General features: G+C 41.9%; 1 long non-coding RNA gene across 1 annotated transcript; it reads right to left on the bottom strand.

Moving 5' to 3' along the window:
* Window positions 1–197: 197 nt before the first annotated feature.
* LOC132539245 (uncharacterized) lies at window positions 198–20717 on the bottom strand. The gene is made up of 3 exons (XR_009550512.1): window positions 20312–20717; window positions 13239–13388; window positions 198–579 (listed from the first exon to the last, which is right to left on the bottom strand). It is a non-coding gene; the product is annotated as an uncharacterized LOC132539245 (long non-coding RNA).
* Window positions 20718–21488: the final 771 nt, after the last annotated feature.

Raw genomic sequence — 21488 nt, 5'->3', positions numbered from 1 at the left:
TGGCCCTTCCTATCTGGGGGGGGGGGGGGGGGCTGATAAGCTTAGGGAGTGGGATTGGAATCTGACATACCACTAACATCCTTTCTAACTTTCACTAGAGTTCACAATTTAGAAATAGGCCCAAAGGCTTCGTTCGCATCAGGAAGGACAGCTTTTTCTGGGTGTGACGGGAGATAGAGGAACATCTAAAATGGGAAGGAATATTTTTAATATGGAATCAATTTTGTTAAACCTCCAATTTCACGATGAAAATGAGTTTTTCTTTTTCTTGTTATGAATCATCCTTTAGTCTCATAACCTTTCTGTCATTATTACACAGCCTTCCTTTCATTAGATTTTTTAATATTCCTCCAGTGTCTCTGCTTCTTTTATTTTTTTTCCCCTTCAGCTCCCCTTTAGAATGATAGGTCTTCTCCTCTTTTTCCACCTCCTCATCTTCCTCTTTTTCTTCCTGTTTCTCACTCCTTCTCCTTCTCCTCCTTCTTCCTTTAAACTCAAAGCCTAGGAGTGGACTCAAGGCCCTGGATGCATACAGCATTGCTGAGCAGTCTGCCTGAGGCTATGTTCTCTTCTTCACTCCTGAGAAAGAGATGATAATGACATGATCACTCAAGAAGGAGAGAGAGAAGAGAGAAGCCAGAGCAATATCTCCCTGTGTATGAAGCTCCCCAGGACCCTTATAGGTGTTCCCTGGACTTCAACTCTGGGTCTCACAGACAGCAAAGCAGTCTACCTGTGGAACTATCGCTCAGCCCCCAAAGCCTTCCTTAACTCCTTAAAAACAGCAAGGTTCCACAAGATAAATCACAAACAAGGACAAGGAACACAGGGAAAAAAAAAAAAAAAACACAGCAGCAAAAGCAGAGATTTTTCAAATCAGAGAGGAGGAAAGAAAAAAGACAATAGAGAGAAAGAAAAACACGCTCCTCCCACAGGATGACCCCCAGAGCCCTGCCCCACTAGGGAAAGAGAGAGACAGGCTGGGAGTAGCCAACCCCCTCCCGTCTCCCATCCTCCTGTATCTCCAAACTCAGTGGCCAGTCACCTAACTCAAGTTGGACGTGCTAAGATCGACTCAGTCTGGAAAAGAGAAATTTCCCACGAGTGGTCATCCCACTTCCGGTTATCTTGTCCATCTCCAAAACTCTCTCCCTTTACACTGTCTGAACTGGAAGACGCTTTGAAGAGGGTTAAACCTGGAACAGCTGCTGGCTATGATAACATCACCCCAGAACTCATTCTTAACCTGGGTCCCGCGGCAAAGAAGTGGCTCGCTTCATTCCTGTCCCACATCTTGGAATCTGAGTCTATGCCCAAAGTTTGGCGTCGTGCGAAGGTAATAGCAGTTTTGAAACCAAAGAAAGACCCAACACTGGCCGCCAGCTATAGACCAATTTCTCTCCTTTCCGTGTGTTACAAACTCCTTGAGAGGCTGCTTCTGTCACGTATTTCTCCTCTTACAGAGAAATTCCTATCACCCGCCCAAGCTGGTTTCCGCCCAGGAAGATCTACCTGCGAACAAGCCCTGGCCCTCTCAACTTACATTGAAAATGGATTCCAGAAGAATTTAAAGACGGGTGCTGTCTTTGTTGATCTCACAGCAGCCTATGACACGGTATGGCACCGTGGTCTCCTAGTCAAGATCTCAAGATGCCTGCCTCCATGGGTGGCCAACACTATATCGTTTCTTCTCCAAAACAGAAGATTCCGGGTGCATCTGGGTGACAAGTCTAGCAGATGGAGACTTGTCTCAAGTGGCCTCCCCCAGGGCTCTGTTCTGGCTCCTACGCTATTTAATATTTACATCAATGACCTCCCAGAAACTTCTTCAAGGAAGTTCATCTACGCCGATGACATCTGCTGTGCAACTCAGGCATTCAAGTTCGACATCCTCGAGGAAACACTCACGAAAGACACATCTCTGATATCTGATTACTGTAAAAAACGGCGACTAATCCCTAGCACTGCAAAAAATGGTATCATCTGTTTTCCATCTACACCATGCCTCAGCCTCACGCTTGCACTGTCCAACACACACCCTGTCCAACGCTTGACGTCTCGTCACCCAATCTGGTCCCCTATGCCTACACTGAACTTCTCTGTTCCAGACTCTTGGAAACAGAGTTGGCAGTCAGCTGAGGTAAAGAACAAACACCTCATCACAGACCCCTGCAAGCGTAAACCTGGCTTTGACCTAGCACGTTATGATTGGGCCCTCCTCAATCGCTATGGAACAAGCCATGGCTGGTGCACCGCTATGTTCCATCACTGGGGAGCCAGAGACAACCCGAACTGCCCCTGTGGCTCCAGACAGACTATGACCCACATAGTCAACGACTGCCACCTCTCCAGATTCAAAGGAGGTCTCGAAACTTTACATCAGGCTCAACCTGACGCTGTTGACTGGCTATGGAAGAAGGGCAAACGCTAGAAGAAGAACTGTGAACCCTTTAATTACCTTACTTAGACACAAGTCAATCCAGGAAATAGTGATCAGTAATTTGAAAAGTACTAAGAGAGGGAACTCATAACATAATATATAAAATGGGTAAACCAACAAGAAGAAATATTGGAGAAACTAACCAGGATAACAGTCCAGCTAAAAGCCCCCCAAAGGGTGAAGCACAAAATAACGAGTTCAACATCCAAACATTAGCTAAAGAAATAATCACAGGAGTGAGTAAAGAGTTTGAAAGAATTGTAATCAGAAATACAGGAACAACAAATGAGACTCTGGAAGAAAACACTATCTCAAGGTTATTAGATAGCTGGAAGCTGAAATAGCTGAGCTAAGAACACAACTAGTTGAACAAGCTAAAACAGTATCAGAACAGGGTAACAAAACAGATGAACTCCAGAAAACAGTAGTGGGCAGAGAGAATAGAATCAATGAAGCTGAAGACAGAATTAGAAAGATCGAGGACAAATTAGAGACAACTAAAAAAGAAGTAAGAGATCACAAAAAGAGATTAAGAGATGCTGAAAACAACTAAAAGACCTATGGGATGACTTCAAAAGAAACAATATAAGCTTAGAAGCATCCAATAGCACAGCTATATACAAGATACTGGGTACTGTACAGCAAACCATAACAAAGGGACTTTTCAAAGTTAACCCAATTAACAAATAATGTGATTATAATATTAACTATCGATTGTCTTTTGGAACTCTAAGACAGCAGGAACCTCACATCTTCACTATAGAGCCCCTACATCCCAAGTCCTGGAACCCTTGGATAGGGCCCACTTTCCCGTATGCATCTCCCAATCCAAACCAAATAATATTGCATCCGCCGATCACAACCTAACCAAAGCAACGATTGCCACCTCAACATGCTTCACCTCAGACTGTATCCAGAGACTTAATGTGTGGAATGACAACCCTTCAACTTCATTACTCGGGTGAGACCTTTCCTTTTATAGTACACTCTAAGTTCATCTCAGGTAGTTCACTTTCTAACAAAGTCCCATAATCTAGATATACACCAGTTTCTGTGAGAGAGAGCTTATGTGCACACGTATCCATAAACTACTGCAAAATATTTACCTGAAAGCAGAAGTACACTAGAGTTTGCAGTGAGTACCTCCCTAACACCTCCTCTCCACTAGTCCAAGCTTGGGATCCATGATTGCTCAACAAATTGTTTGGCTTCATATGTTAACTCTCTTTTCAATCACCAGGTTCCAGATGCCACCAGGATGCTGGCTAGGCTTCCCTGGATTGAAGACCCCACCAATGTGTCCTGGAGCTCAGCTTCCCCAGAGACACACCTTACTAGGGAAAGAGAGAGGCAGACTGGGAGTATGGACCGACCAGTCAACACCCATGTTCAGCGGGGAGGCAATTACAGAAGCCAGACCTTCTACCTTCTGCAACCCTCAACGACCCTGGGTCCATGCTCCCAGAGGGCTAGAGAATGGGAAAGCTACCATGGAAGGGGGTGGGTTATGGGGATTGGGTGGTGGGAATTGTGTGGAGTTGTACCCCTCCTACATTATGTTTTTGTTCACTAATCCTTTCTTAAATAAAAAATTTTTTAAAAAAAGAAACAATATAAGCATTATTGGCTTACCAGAGGAAGAAAGAGAGGGAGAGGAAGAAAGCATTCTTCAGGCCATAAGAGCTGAAAACTTCTATAGTCTAGACAACATCAAAGACATAAAGATTCAAGAGCCCAGAGGGTCCCAAACAGATTTAACCCAGAATGGAAAGGAATAAGGATAAAGAAAGGATCCTGAAGGCTGCAAGAGAAAAACAAAGAGTCACCTACAGAGTAAAACCCATAAGATTAGCAGCAGACTTTTCCACACAAAAACTACAGGCCAGAAGAGAATGACAAGATATCTATCGAGTGCTCAATGAGAAAGGCTTTCAACCAAGAATACTATATCCTGCTAGACTGTCATTCAGACTAGATGGAGGCATAAAAAACTTCTCAGACAAGCAACAGTTGAAGGAATCAACTATCACCAAGCCTGTCCTGAAAGAAGTTCTGAAAGGTCTTCTATAAACAGTCAGACCATCATAAATAGGACATATATCAGAACACTCTAAAACTCTACAAGAATGGTGTTAAAATATCTTCAGTCTCTGATATCAATAAATGTCAATGGCTTGAATTCACCTATTAAAAGACACAGAGTAGGAAGATGGACCAGAAATTACAACCCAACAATATGCTGTCTACAGGAAACCCACCTAACTCAACAAGACAAACACAGAATTAAAGTGAAAGGATGGAAAACAATCATACAAGCCAATGGCCCACAAAATAAGGGCAGGAACAGCTATTCTCATATCTGACACAATAGACTTTAAAATAGATAAGATTCAAAAAGATAAGAATGGATACTACATAATGCTCAGAGGATCAGTCAATCAAGAGGACTTAACAATTATTAACATCTATGCACCCAATAAGAAGCCATCTAAATACATCAAACGTCTACTGAAAGAGCTACAGCAATATATTAACAGCAACACAGTCATAGTAGGGGACTTCAACACCCCACTCTCTCAACTTGACAGATCATCCAGGCAGAAAATCAATAAAGACATAAGGGAGCTAAATGAAGAGATAGATAAACTAGAACTATTGGACATTTTCAAAGTCATTCATCCCAAGAAACTGGAATACACATTTTACTCAAATCCACATGGGTCATTCTCAAGGATAGACCATATGTTAGGCCACAAAGACAGCATCAGCAAATTCAAGAGCATTGAAATCATCCCAAGCATCTTCTCAGACCACAGTGGAATTAAACTAACACTTATCAACAAAAGATTAGTAATAGTCCCAAAATGTGGAAGCTCAACAGTACACTTCATAACAACCTCTGGGTCAAAGAGGAGATAAAGGAAGAAATTACAATGTTTCGAGACTTCAATGAAAATGAAGACACAAGCTATCAAAATATTTGGGACACAGCTAAGGCAGTACTGAGAGGGAAGTTCATAGCTATACCAGCACACATCAGAAAACAAGGAAAAGCACAAATACACAGCCTGATTGCACATCTTAAAGGCGTAGAAGAAGAAGAACAAAGGAACCCTAAAGCAACCAGAAGGACAGAAATCACTAAAGTTAGGGCAGAAATAAATAACATTGAAAATAAGAAAACCATACAAAATATCAACGAAAGTAAATGTTGTTTCTTTGAAAGAGTGAACAAAATCGACAAACCTTTAGCCAGACTCACAAAACAAAAAAGGGAGAAGACCCAAATAAATCGGATAGTAAATTAAAGAGGAGAAATCACAACAGACACTGCAGAAATTCAACATATCATGCGAGGCTTCTATGAACAACTATATGCCACCAAGCTAGAGAACCTGGAAGAAATGAATGATTTCCTAGATACCTACCAACTTCCAAAACTAAGTCAAGAGGAAGTGGATAACATGAACAGGCCCATCACAGCTAATGAAATTGAAAGTTATCAAAAATCTCCCCAAAAATAAAAGTCCTGGACCAGATGGTTTTACAAATGAATTCTACAAAACCTTCAAGGAAGAACTAATACCTTTACTTTTAAAAATCTTCCAGAAGATTGAAGACACTGGAATACTCCCTGCCAGCTTCTATGAAGCCAACACCACTCTGATACCAAAAGCAGACAGGGACACAACCAAAAAAGAAAACTACAGACCAATATCTCTGATGAACATAGATGCGAAAATACTGAACAAAATTCTAGCCAACCGGATACAGCAGTATATTAAAAAGACTGTTCATCATGACCAAGTGGGGTTTATCCCAGGCATGCAAGGTTGGTTGAATATACGTAAATCAATCAATGTGATCCACCACATCAACAAAAGCAAGACCAAAAACCACATGGTCATATCAATAGGTGCATAGGAAGCCTTTGACAAAATACAACATCCCTTTATGATCAAAACACTACAAAAATGGGAATAGATGGAAAATGCCTGAAGATAGTGGAGTCTATATATAGCAAACCTACAGCCAACATCATACTCAATGGTGAAAAACTGGAAGCATTTCCACTCAGATCAGGTACTAGACAGGGCTGCCCACTGTCACCATTACTATTCAACATAGTGTTGGAAGTTCTTGCCATAGCAATCAGGCAGGAGCAAGGAATTAAAGGGATACAGATTGGAAGAGAAGAAGTCAAATTCTCCCTATTTGCAGATGACATGATAGTATATATAGAAAAACCTAAGGAATCCAGCAAGAAGCTTTTGGAAATCATCAGATAATACAGTAAGGTGTCAGGCTACAAAATTAACATTCAAAAGTCAGTGGCATTCCTCTATGCAAACACTAAGTTAGAAGAAATTGAAATCCAGAAATCAATTCCTTTTACTATAGCAACTAAAACAATAAAATATCTAGGAGTAAACCTAACCAAATAAGTGAAAGACTTGTATACTGAAAATTATGAGTTACTACTCAAGGAAATTGAAAAAGACACAACTAAGTGGAAAGATATTCCATGTTCATGGGTTGGTAGAATTAACATCATCAAAATGAATATACTACCCAGAGCCATCGACAAATTTAATGCTATCCCCATCAAGATCCCAAGCACATTTTTTAGGAGAATAGAACAAATGCTGCAAATGTTTATCTGGAACCAGAAAAGACCTAGAATTGCCAAAACAATCTTGAGAAGAAAGAACAGAATTGGAGGCATCACACTCCCAGATCTCAGATTGTATTATAGGCCCATTGTCATCAAAACTGCTTGGTACTGGAACATGAATAGACACACTGACCAGTGGAATCGAATTAAGAGCCCAGAAGTGAGCCCCCACACCTATGGAAATCTAATCTTTGACAGAGGGGCCCAGACTATTAAATGGGGAAAGCAGAGTCTCTTCAACAAATGGTGTTGGAAACAATGGGTTGAAACATGCAGAAGAATGAAACTGAACCACTGTATTTCACCAAATACAAAAGTAAATTCCAAGTGGATCAAGGACTTGAATGTTAGACCACAAACTATCAGATACTTAGAAGAAAATATTGGCAGAACTGTTTTCCGCATAAATTTCAAAGACATCTTCAATGAAACGAACCCAGTTACAAAGAAGACTACGGCAAGTATAAATCTATGGGACTACATCAAATTAAAAAGCTTCTTCACAGCAAAAGAAACCACTACCCAAACCAAGAGACCCCTCACAGAATGGGAGATCTTTACATGCCATACATCAGACAAGAGTTTAATAACCAACTTATATAAAGAGTTTGCCAAACTCAACAAGACAACAAATAACCCCATCCAAACATAGGGGAATGACATGGACAGAATATTCACCACAGAAGAGATCCAAAAGGCCAAGAAACACATGAAAAAATGCTCCAAGTCTCTGATTGTCAGAGAAATGCAAATAAAGACAACAATGAGATACCACTTCACTCCTGTGAGAATGTCATACATCATAAAAGGTAACAGCAGCAAATGCTGGAGAGGGTGTGGGGTCAAAGGAACCCTCCTACACTACTGGTGGGAATGTCAATTGGTCCAACTTCTGTGGAGAACAGTCTGGAGAACTCTCCGAAGGCTAGAAATGGACCTACCCTAGGATCCTGCAATTCCTCTCCTGGGGATATATCCTAAGGAACACAACATATCCATCCAAAAAGATCTGTGTACACATATGTTCTTGGCAGCACAATTTGTAATAGCCAAAACCTGGAAGCAACCCAGGTGTCCAACAACAGATGAGTGAATGAGCAAATTGTGGTCTATATACACAATGGAATACTACTCAGCTGTTAAAAATGGTGACTACACCATTTTCAGCCAATCTAGGACCTTGAAAAAATCATGTTGAGTAAAATAAGTCAGAACCAGAAGGATGAATCTGGGATGATCTCACTCTCAGGCAGAAGTTGAAAAACAAGATCAGAAAAGAAAACAGAAGTAGAACCTGAAATGGAATTGGAGTATTGCACCAAAGTAAAAGACTCTGGGGTAGGTGTGGGTGGGTGGGGAGAATACAGGTCCAAGAAGGATTCAGAGGACCTAGTGGGGGTTGTATTGTTACATGGGAATCTGGGGAATGTTATGCATGTACAAACTATTGTACTTATTGTTGAATGTAAAACATTAATTCCCCAATAAAAAAATAGTAAAAAAAAAAAAAAAACACAAAAGACATTACTAACTGAACACTATGTCCAAAATTCAATGCTAAATCTATCATTGTGATTAAAGTAATGCCAATTCACTTTGTTAAACAGGAGGGAAAAATTCTTGTAGGTCTCAAGTAATGATGACTTCTTAAATAGAATACAAAATCTCTAATGCATAAAAGAAAATAAAAGTTTTCTACACTGGACTTCATCAAATTTTAAAATGTCTGGGATCGGGTGGTAGTGCAGGGTTTAAGCGTACATGGCGCCAAGTGCAAGGACCTGCATAAGGATCCTTGTTCGAGCCCCTGGCTCCCCACCTGCAGGGGAGTCGCTTCAAGAGCGGTGAAGCAGGTCTTCAGGTGTCTATCTTTCTCTCCCCCTCTCTATATTCCCCTCCTCTCTCCATTTCTCTATCCTATCCAACAATGATGACATCAATAACAACAATAATAACCTCAACAACAATAAAACAACAAGGGCAACAAAAGGAAAAAAATTATCCTCCTGGAGCAGTGGATTCATGGTGCAGGCACTGAGCCCTAGTGATAACCCTGGAGACTAAAATTAATTAATTAATCAAAAAAATTAAATGTCTTCTCTCTAAGACACTATTTCTTTACAGAAAGCTATTTCTTTACAGAAAATATTTCTTTACAAGCTATTTCTTTACAGAAAATATGTGTAGTATTTATACTACATTACTCACAAAACTTGAACATTAAATATATAATTTTAAACTTAATAGGTGAACTATGCCAAGATAAGTTTATTTTACTATTTTAAAAGATGTATGTATTTATTCCAGAGGGGGAGAAAGAGAGAACCAGAGCATCACTCTGGCATTTTGATGGCCAGCTATCAAACTTGAGCCCTTCCAAGTTCTGTGTTCTACCCTTCACCACCTCACCAACTGTGACACTAAATTTTCAAATGGGCAAAGGATTTGAGTAGCTACTTCACATAAGAAGATATGCAGTGGGAGTTGGGCAGTTGCGCAGTGGGTTAAGCGCATGTGGTGCAAAGCGCAAGCACTGGCATCATGTTCCCGGTTCCAGCCCCAGCTCCCCACCTGCAGGGGAGTCGCTTCACAGGCGGTCAAGCAGGTCTGCAGGTGTCTATCTTTCTCTCCCCCTCTCTGTCTTCCCCTCCTCTCTCCACTTCTCTTTGCCCTATTTAACAATGACGATGTCAATAACAACAACAATAAAAAACAAGGGCAACAAAAAGGGAAAAATAGATAAATAAATATTTAAAAAATGAAAAAAGGAGATATGCAACTTGCCAGAGGGAGAAGATGCCCAATATCACTCAAGGTCAGACAAAGGAAAATTTTTCTATTAACATTTGGTACCATTATATGCTAAAGCAACTAGAAGGTTTGCAAACAAGTAGAATAATTACAGTCCATATATTGTTAGTGGAAATATAAATGGGGGTGGGGTAGATAGCACGATGGTTATGCAAAGAGAATCACATGCCTGAGGTTCAATACCCCACACTACCATAAGCCAGAGCTGGGCAATGCTCTGGTAACTATATATATGGTACATCATAACTCTTGAAAAAGTGCTTGTCATTTTCAGCTAAACAAATAATTGTCATATAGCTTATCAATTCTTTTCCTACTTTTCCCAAGATAAACAAACTGTTAATGACAAAAATATTTTTAGAAAGAAAGAAAAGATGGAAAATACACATCCTCAGAGAAACTCATATGCAAAAGTTTATAGTCATTGCATTTGAAGTAACTCCAATGTTCCGTCTCAGCTGGTGAATACATAAACAAAGTTATCACCCTACAAAGAGCTGCTGCTCAACAACAAAGAAGGAATGAGCTGCTGATACACACACAACGACTTTAAAGGGTCTCAGGATGGAGTCGGGCGGTAGTGCAGCGGGTTAAGCGCAGGTGGTGCACAGTGCAGACCGGAGTAAGAATCCTAATTTGAGCCCCCAGCTCCCTACCTGCAGGGGAGTCCCTTCACAGGCGGTGAAGCAGGTCTGCATGTCTTTTTGCAGGGCTGGCTTCGCAGGAGGGAGACAGAGACTACCAGGGACTCATGGCTGAGCTGAGAACGCAGTTCAACCTTTATTTATAAGCGGGGATACAGTCCAACAACCTAATCACAACACAATTCTGTCCTCCATCTCTCTCCTCAAGCTGAAGAGTCAGGAACAAAGGAAATACGTACTATATGGGGCTGGGAGAAGTACGAACCAGGGATGACTAAACCAAAAGTCCCAGAGACAGGGGAGGAAGACCAAAGCAATATCCTAGAGGCAGAGGGGTGCCCAGCCAACAGTGGACATGCAAACAGAACACGTAGCAAGCAACACAAATGAACCCAATGTGATGATAAAATCAGAAGGCTTCACAAGCAGAATCCAGAAACATACCAACACCTGCAGGTGTCTTTCTCTCCCCCTCTCTGTCTTCCCCTCCTCTCTCCATTTCTCTCTATTAATCCAACAACGACAACATCAACAACAATAATAACTACAACAACAATGGAAACAACAAGGGCAACAAAAAGGAAATAAATAAATATTTTTTAAAAATCTAAAGGATCTCAGAAAAACTATGCCAAGGGGGGAAAGAGTATCAGATGGAGTTTACAGTGGTATCATTTCCTTGATAGGAAATTATAGAATAGAGAAAACTCATTCGTGGTGAAAAAGATCAATAATTGCATGCAACCAGGAGAGGGTGGATCTCTGGGAAAGGACCGTGAAGGAACGTTGGGAATGTTGGGAGTGGCTGAAGTTCTCTATTGTAATTTGGGTGCTGACTGTCAGCACGAATGTATTTGCTCCAACTCAATATCTGCACATTTAAAATGAGTTGATTTATTGTAGGAAAATTATACCTCAATAAAATTGACTCTAGGTCCTTTTTTTTTTTTTACCCAGTAAGCTAATGAGCTTGATCTATATCAAGTCAAAGAACTGCTCTGCAGCACAATTTTAGCTTTAAGTGAGCCACATTATTTTTAACTGCGTCCAAGAACACCAACAATGGAATTTTCTGTCCATCTGACCAGCTTACTTCTTCATTCTTCTCTAATGAGAGGAATTCTTCAGTGGTCCAGAGTAATTTTCTCCATGTGATGAAGTGGTCCTTTGATTAGCACACTTCCAGCTCCAAGACCCATGATGCAAGATACTTTCTCAGAAGCCCAATTCTAAAGAAAGTTGATGCCAACTCAGGTCATGGGCTCTCACTGGTATCCATCCAGTGGTCAAGAGAACAGGGACTGATAACCTGCACTCTACGTCTGAAAAGACTGTCCAGGGAGAAAAAAACAAGCTAAAGAAGGTCTTCACATAACACTATTTTATACAGTCTCATTTTACTATAACAATGATGAGGGTGTGGGGAAGGGGAATCCTAAAATTATGTGATTCAAGGACCTGCTTCTCTATGGCTGGTTTCAATTAAAGTCACAGTTTCCAAGAACCTATTGATGACATAAGTGAATCTTCACTGTGTTTTGAGTGATGACTCCACCAACATCACAAGTTCAGAACCCAAGGGGCACAGTACGTGTGCAGTGCTGACGGCTAAGCCCACAGATACTCACACCATCTTCCAAGATGAAGGCCCCCACAATTCTTGGAGTGTAGGGTTACATTGAAAAGGTAGCAGGCACCGATTCCCTACAAACACCTATCCCAAAAATTTTACAGGGGATAAACTTATTTTGATTCAAGAGCAAAAAGGGGGTTTTTGCTTTTTGTCCAGAAAAGTGAGATAATGCAAAAGAAACTGTATTCTTTCCAGTCTGAGACAAACTTCAGAGGGGGAAAAAATGCACTCTCACAAATACACACACAAAAGACAAAAGACAAAAGAGACAGTTCTCCCAAGAACAGAGACACATGGCCCACAGACTGTAAAGAAATGCTCATCACTGAGATCCCGTCTCACACCTGAAAGTGCAGCTTACATAAACAAAACAGGAAAGTGCCCGTGTTGGTGAGATTGTGGAGAAAAGGGAACTCTGATACACTGCTGGTGGGAATGCCAGCTGGGGCAGCCCCTTTGGAAGACTGTGTGGAGGGTCCTGAGACAAGTAAAAATGAAATTATCATATAATCCAGCAATACCACTCTTAGGTATCTATCTACACAAAGGACCCAGAAACATTTATCCAAAAGTTCATATGTACCCCTGTATTCAGAGCAGCATTATTCACAGTGACCTAAGAGTGGAAGCAGGCTACATACCCACCAACAGACAGCTAGCTGAAGAAATTATGGGACATGTGTTTCACCGAATACTACTCAGTGGTCAGAAAGGATGATAGTATGTCCTTTGGGACAAAATAGATGAAACTGGAGGTGATGACGCTTAATGAAATAAGTAAAGAGATGAAGGACAACTACTGGATGTTTCATTCATATGTAGAGTATAGAGAATTGATATACATGAACTCAAAAAAAAAAAAAAGAAGGAAGCAAACTTGTGAGAACTGCGGTGGTTATCTTTGGGAGATGGGCAGGTGAAGACACAGAACTTTGATACCCTGTCATCCTACAATCTCGTAACCTAATTTTTGCAAAGGACAAAAGAAAGAAAGATAATCAAAACATTAAAAGAAAAGAAATATAGACAACTTACATGTGCATACTATGTTACCAATATTAGTATGTATTTGTGACTTGCGTCCTAGGATCTGGTGAGTCCAGGGTTTTTGTTGCTGTTGACTGTCGCTCAGCTCTCTGGATAACCTGAAAGCTTCAAGCCTCATTTCCCTAGTGGTTCCGTGTCCTAGAAACGAACAGCAGAGGAAACCAAAAGTCCTTATTTCATCAGCTGATGCTGGAGGGGAGAGCAGAGGGGTCATGGGCTAAGGCTGGCAACCAGCCCCTTTTCTCACAGAGGAAAATTACCAGAACTCTCTCAGTGACTGAGGGCCTCCAGCAGCACTGACTGGGCTTCTCCCTTCTGAGCCTGAGCAGAGAGAGAGCTTTGTAAACAAGGTGGCAGGGAGAAGCCAGGTTCCCCCTCACCCCCTGACACAGAACAGGCCAGCTCTGACTAGGTGGTCCTCCCACACCACCCAGGAACATTGGACAGATGGCATAAACCACTAATAGGTAAAAAGAAAAAAGCAGCCCAGACGCTTCCTGGAACACATGTAGTACCAAAATCCAATAAAATGATTAAAGTGATAACTGGCTTTTTCATAAGATGGATGTGGAAATGAATGAATGGTCCCCCGCAAAAAAACTCTGGTTGCCTGGCAGATGTGGGTGAGTCTCCAGGTTTGCTTTCTTACTCTGTCCTTCATGGAACTCTTTTAAGACCGGAGAATCCTCAGAACTGAGGGATCCCCAGGGGCTGGGTGATAACACGACTGGTTGAGCGCACGTGTTACAGTGTGCAAGGACATAGGTTCGAGACCCCCGGCCCCCAGCTTCAGGGGGAAAGCTTTACAATTGGTGAAGCTGTGTTGCAGGTGTCTCTCTGTCTCTCTCCTTCTCTATCACCCTCTTCCCTCTTGATTTCTGGCTATCTCTAGCCAATAAATAAAGATAATTTTTAAAAAAATTTTAAATGGAGGGATTCCCATGATAGGGAACAAAAAAAAATAATAAAGCCAAAAGTTGAATGGATTAGTGGATGTGGTAGAAATAGTTGAGCTTTCCATCTGTTGCCGGATGCTTTGTAGTTAAGAATTTCCTGAGTCCCTCTGGCATATTCCCTGCTGTATCCCAACTCCTGGTAGAAGAACTGGTTCATAAAGGGGCTAAAGCATGCTCACTGAAATCAAGACAACACTGAGATGCCACTTCACTCCTGTGAGAATGTCACACATCAGAAAAGGTAACAGCAGCAAATGCTAGAGAGGGCGTGGGGTCAAAGGAACCCTCCTACACTGCTGGTGGGAATGTCAATTGGTCCAACCTTTATGGAGAACAGTTTGGAGAACTCTCAGAAGGCTAGAAATGGACATACCCGATGACTCTGCAACTCCTCTCCTGGGGATATAGCCCCAGGAACCCAACACATCCATCCAAAAAGATCTGTGTACACATATGTTCTTGGCGGCACACTTTGTAACAGCCAAAACCTGGAAGCAACCCAGGTGTCCAACAACAGATGAGTGAATGAGCAAATTGTGGTCTATATACACAATGGAATACTACTCAGCTGTAAAAAATGGTGACTTCACCGTTTTCAGCTGATCTTGGATGGACCTTGAAAAATTCATGTTAAGTGAAATAAGTCAGAAATGGAAGGATGAATATGGGATGATCTCATTCACAGACAGAGGTTGAAATATAAGAACGAGGGAGTCGGGCGGTAGCACAGTAGATTAGGCACATGTTGCGCAAAGCCCAAGGACCAGGCTCAAGGATCCCAGTTCGAGCCCCCGGCTCCCCACCTGCAGGGGAGTCGCTTCACAGGCAGTGAAGCAGGTCTGCAGGTGTCTCTCTTTCTCTCCCCCTCTCTGTCTTCCCCTCTCTCCATTTCTCTCTGTCCTATCCAACAACAACATCAATAATGACAACAATAGTAACTACAACAGTAAAAAAACAACAAGGGCAACAAAAGGGAATAAATAAACAAATATTTTTTTTAAATAAAAAATAAAAATAAGAACAAAAAGGGGAAAACTTGGACTGGGTTTGGTGAATTGCACTGAAGTGTTATACAGTGTTCAAGGACCCAGGTTCAAGCCCCCAGTCCCCACCTGCAGGGGGGAACTTCACAAGTGGGGAAGCTCTGTCTCATCTCTCTATCTCCCCCTTCCTCTCAATTTCTGGCTATCTCTGCCCAATAAATACGTAAATAAAGATTTTAAAAATGTTAAAAATAAAGAATAACAGGCAGAGAAGAAACTACTCTAAACCATGAACGTTTCCAGGCATGGTCTCTGAGTCATGGACTGAGCATAGATAGCAGCTAGGCTCTCTGTGCTCTCACCCCCATTGCGATAGTCTCCTCTTTAGCTGAGAACATGTCCCGAGTACGCCATTTCCAAATAATATTCCCTAGGAAGGGTGAAGAGGCACAGCACATAGGAGGCTTCACCCCAACTTGGGACCCGGAAGAGGTGGGTCTCCTGTGCCATTGCCCATCCGTGCACAGGAGTGACAGGTGAGTCAGACCACCAGAAAGGCCAGCAGCTTCTCCTAGGACTCCAGAGTGTGGCCAGGACGTTGGACGTTGAGTTCTCAGGCAAAAACAGAGTCAAACATGGAGGATGAGTGATCCCTGCCTCTCAGGTTCAGAGAAATGAAAAGCTGAAGGAGCCCCAGAGCTCCTGTGGAGTTGCCAGGTTTCTGTCTACTGATGATCTTCAGCTGAACCGGCTGAAAGGGAAGATTCTGAAGTGGTGGGAGGCAGTTAAGTAAAAGAAAACAAATGTGATGGAGAGACAGCTGGGATGTGGAGGGGCGAGTTCCTCCTGAACTTTGTACAGGGAACCGGCTCCAGCTCCCAGCTCCCTCCCTTTCCCTCGGAAGGGAGATGAATGGACCTGACTAACCGCCAGATGGGGAACCCCAGTGTGCTTTGTGAAAGTCCATGGGGAGTCCTTTCTAGGAAAACTGGGCTGTCACATATAGAAAAATGAAGCTAAGATGGGGAGCATGATGGTTATGCAATGAGACTCTCATGCCTGAGGCTACAAAGTCCCAGGTTCAATCTACTGCACCACCATAAGCCAGAGCTGAGCAGTGCTGTAGAATAAAAGAGGAGGAGGAGGAGGAGGAGGAGGAGGAGGAGCAGGTAATGATGATAATGAAGAAGAAAGAGGAGGAGGAAGAAGAGGGGAGGGAGAGGAGGAGAAAAAGAAGAAAGAAAACAGAGAGAGAGGGAGTCGGGCTGTAGCACAACAGGTTAAGCGCAGGTGGCGCTAAGCTCAAGGACCGGCATCAGGATCCTAGTTCGAGCCCCTGGCTCCCCACCTGCAGGCAGGTCCCTTCACAGGAGGTGAAGCAGGTCTGCAGGTGTGTCTTTCTCTCCCTCTCTCTGTCTTCCCCTCCTCTCTCCATTTCTCTATGTCCTATCCAACAACAACGACATCAATAATAACTACAACAATAAAACAAGGGCAACAAAAGGGAATAAATAAATAAAATAAAATAAAATATTTTTAAAAATTTAAAAAAAAAAGAAAACAGAGAGAGAAAAATATCATCACTTAACATTGTATGTCACTATTAACTCAAAATTGGGGCCAAGTGGTGATTCACCAAGTGTAGCACACATTACCTGACCCCAGGACCCAAGTTCAAGTCCCTCCAGATGGGGAAACTTCACAAGTTGAACAGTGGAGCTGCAGGGGTCAGACATGTCTTCATCTCTCTCTGTCTCTCCACCTCTCTATCTCCCTCTCTCCCTTTCTATCTCTGTGACATTACTTATCTGAGTCTCCTTACTGTTAAGATTTAATTTTGATCAATCAGGATGTCACGGGCAAACACTTTGACATTCTAGACTAGAGCTTCCATAAGACAATGAAATCCAGTGATGCTCATTTTTTTTTTTTGAGGCATCCAGTTCTTTAATGAAGTTTTCTTTGTGTGTCTTGTGCTCCCCGAGTCTCTGGTTCACAGAGCTCGGCTGGGTCGACATGAAACGAAGGTTCTACATGTGAAGGAAGTCAAGAATCTCACAGAACAAGTCAGTCTGAGTGCAGACAGCTCATTCCCAGAATGTTCTCTGTGTGAATGCTCTATTAGTCTGGATAAGCCAACGAGAAGCTTGCTGTTGGCTTGGGGCCTCATTCACTCTGTAACAGGACAGCGACAGCAGTGTTTCTCCCATATGTTGAATATCTGGAAAAAGAATCAACTTCACCTGGAAATGTCTCCCTATCCTTGAATCTAAAGAAAATATAGGGGGCAACTGGGAGTGTCCAGAACTCGTCAGTCCAGATCTAGAACAAGTCATATCACTACTTGCAAAGATCTAGGCCAGGAGGTTATCTGAGTTCTTGTCTGTAACCTCGAGGGCATGTTACTAATCTAATTTATGCTACAATGTCAAACATAAACATGCCTTATTTTATGAGGGAAATGATTCATTTTTGCAAAAACCAATTATCCACATTAGCTGGTTTTTCCATATACTAAGAGAAGTTCATGGCACCCACTACATCAAAAAAGATAGATAGATAGATAGATAGATAGACAGATAGATAGATAGATAGACAGATCGACCTTTATACATTTTAAACCCTGTGTAACCTTTTTATTTTTAGAACTGTGAGACACAGCCTAACTTTTAGGTCCAGATTCTTTCGGTTGTATTCCATTGTATTTTTGGTTATTTCATATGACTTTTTTGTCTAATTTGAGACCAGAATTCATAGTATCATCCAATTATTATTCTTACTTGAGTTAAAAGTTGCTTTTAAATTAACTAAGTCTACTCCCTGTTAGTACCTTGATGAAATCAATTGTGAAAACATGATCAAACAGCAAGCAAGACTCAACAAGGAAGTAAGGAAATTATTTGATGCACTAGAACTTGAAATTCAGTTGACTGACTGACTGACTTGTACTTAAGGGTTTGATTTAGTAATCCTGAGATATTTGTGGGCATAAACTTGGACTTACGTGGCTGCATAGGCTGCCATGATATTAGAGTCATAATACCTTCATTAAATAGTCAACATTACCACCACCACCACTCTCTGTAGAGTAGCTTAGCTCTGGTTCATGAAAAGATAATATTTATTTATTTGTTCTAATTGAAGAAATCTTGTTTTAGAAGATTATTTGCCGGGAGTCTGGCGGTGGTGCAGTGGGGTAAGTGCAAGTGGTGCAAAGCGCAAGGACTTGCTTAAGGATCCCAGTTCGAGCCCCCGGCTCCCCACCTGCAGGGGAGTCGCTTCACATGTGGTGAAGCAGGTCTGCAGGTGTCTGTCTTTCTCTCCCCCTCTCTGTCTTCCCCTCCTCTCTCTATTTCTCTCTGTCCTATCCGACAACAATGGCATCAATCACAACAACAATAATAACTACAACAACAATAAAACAAGGGCAATAAAGAGGAGTAAATAAATAAATAAACATTTAAAAAAGAAGAAGACTATTTGCCTTAAGGGTACAACTTCACATCCTCCTGTAATATAGGTCGATACCTCCTCCATCAGCTAACTGCATTAACATTGGCTTCTCTCCTCCCGCCTTGGCCTCTCATTAGGCGCCTCAGATCTACAGAAATAAACTGAATGTTTATATTTAACCCTGCCTGTCCCCTTACTTTGTTTCTTCAATGCCAGTTGTGAATGAATTATTCAGCGTTTATCTTTCTCCTTTTGGCTTACTTCACTTAGCATTCTCCCTTTCTGTTCTACCCATGGTGTAACAAAAGACGGGATCCCATGTAGAAAAGATAATCTTTAATAAGGATAAGCAAAGAAAAATGCACAGTCTTGCCTCAAGATGTAAATCAGCCCTTACCTGATTCCACAGCACAATTGTAGGTAAAAAAAAAAAAAAAAAATGTTACCTTGGAAACTGAAAGGCATTGTGAAATCTACTTCTATTTTTTTAATTATCTTTATTTATTTATTGGATAGAGACAGCCAGAAATTGAGAGGGGAGAGAGTGATAGAGAGACAGAGAGACACCTGCAACTCAGCTTTACCATTTGCGAAGCTTTTCCCCTGCAGGTAGGGACCAGGGACTCGAACCTGGGTCCTTGCTCATTGTAACGTGTGTGCTCAAGCAGGCACGCCACCACCTGGCCCCTGAAGTCTGCTTCTTCAGACCCATTACACTGTTTTCCTTCTGAAACTCTGACTAGACTTCACAGCACAAACTGGACCGTTTTCCTGGCTCTGGCCTTCTGCAACATACTCAGAACTGCAACCGGAGCAATCTTGTTTGTTTGCTTTTATTTTTATTAGTGATTTAATACTGATTAACAAGATTATTGGATTACAGGGGTTCAACTCCATACAGTTCCCACCACCAGAGTTCTGTGTCCCCTCCTCTCCATTGGAAACTTCCCTATTCTTTATCCCTCTGGGAGTAGAAACCAAAGATCTTTGTGGGGTGCAGAAGATGGGAGATCTGGCTCCTGTAATTGCTTCTCTGACGGACAGAGATGTTGGCAGGTCAAGCCATATCCCCAACCTGTTTCTCTTTCCCAAGTGGGGGAGGCGGAATTTATCCTGATACTCTTTAACTTTAAAGTCTTCTTCTGTGATGGTAAGGTCCGGAAGTGCTTCACGAGTATTGTCTTCTACATAGTTTCTAGTCCAAGCCGTTGACCTATTTTACATTAGTATTCGTGCATGTGTGCCACTAGGGTTATGACTGGGACTTGGGGCCTGCATGACTCCATTGTTCCCAATGGGTATTTATTTACTTATTTTTGATAGTAAGAAAGATATCAGGAAAGAGTTATCTACACTGAGACAGACTGGCCTGTGGGACTCTTGACCTCCCTCATAAACAGAACCTTCATGCTGTGTCAACCTGATAGTACTCTGTGAAGCAGAGCACAAAACCTACAAAGAGAGTTTCCTCAAAGAAGGATGAGCTTGTCTCTTCTGCAAACCAGTTGTCTCAAAAAATCTGAAAGGGAATCACTGGTTTTCATTGTCCTGTGGCAGCTTTAGTCTATAGAGTGCCAAAGCGTTTGCCTGTGGCATTCTGACTGATCAAAATTAAATCTCAAAGAGCTTTAAGGAGACCCAGACAAGTAATATCAGAACCTGATATTACCTGGAAAGCTCCAGGCTGGTGATGCTGACTATGAAGTGAAGACTTGATGTGGCTGCACTGGACGTTCCTGCCTGCCCACCAGGTTCTCTGACAGTCAAGTGAGCAGTGACAGAAAGTTGTCCTAATCACCAAATGAAAACATAGGTGTGAGTGTGACTTTTGCATTCACAGGAGAAGGAGTGATGAAGAAGGCAAATAACCCCCAGGGTCAAAATGACCATCTTACCATGTCATCCTGAAACTTTAAAAATGCTGGAAAACCCCCAGACAATAATTAGGATCCACCTGCATATCAGATTTCAGTCTTAGGCAAAAAAAAAATAAAAATAAAACACTAGTATAGCTACAGGCCCTTTGAAATATAACTAAAATATGTCTACTAGCTATCTACAAAATGGAGGAACCCCCCCCCCAACACTTCATCTGCACTATTCCAGCCTTTAGGTCCATGATTGTTCAACAATTTGTTTGGCTTTGTATGTTAACTCTCTTTTCAGCCACCAGGTTCCAGATGCTATAGCATGATGTGACCAGACTTCCCTGGACAGACAACCCCACCAATGTGCCTTGGAATTCTGCTTCCCCAGAGCCCTTCCCCACTAGGGAAAGAGAGAGGCAGACTGGGAGTATGGATCCACCTGTCAACGCCCATGTTCAGTGGGGAAGCAATTACAGAAGCCAGACCTTCCACCTTCTGCATCCCACAACGACCCTGGGTCCATACTCCCAGAGGGATAAAGAATAGGAAAGCTATCAGGGGAGGGGATGGGATACAGAGATCTGATGGTAGGAATTGTGCGAAGCTGTACCCCTCTTATCCTATGGTTTTGTCACTGTTTCCTTTTTATAAATAAAAACTTTTTTTTTAATGCTGGAAATACTTGACTTTTCATTGGAAATATGCATATGAATCAGTTTTTAGAATTAGACCTTTCTCTGAATTTAGTTTGATTACTTCTGATTTGAAGGTGGCTAGTTGAGTTCCTTTTTAGTTGTCTACCGTGTGTGTGTGTGTGTGTGTGTGTGTGTGTGTGTGTGTGTACAAGAGAGAGAGAGAGAGCACTAAGTCTTGAGCAATGACTTAGGGACTCCAACCCCCTGCTCATTCAAAAATCCACATATAACTGAAGGGTTTCACATCCATTAATTCAACCAATTGACATCTGCAATTGGCTAA

The sequence above is a fragment of the Erinaceus europaeus genome, chromosome 7, assembly GCF_950295315.1.
Source record: "Erinaceus europaeus chromosome 7, mEriEur2.1, whole genome shotgun sequence".
In the NCBI taxonomy this organism is placed as follows: Eukaryota; Metazoa; Chordata; class Mammalia; order Eulipotyphla; family Erinaceidae; genus Erinaceus; species Erinaceus europaeus.
Note: the sequence above shows the minus strand (reverse complement) of the source record. Positions and strands in the feature narration are given on the sequence as shown.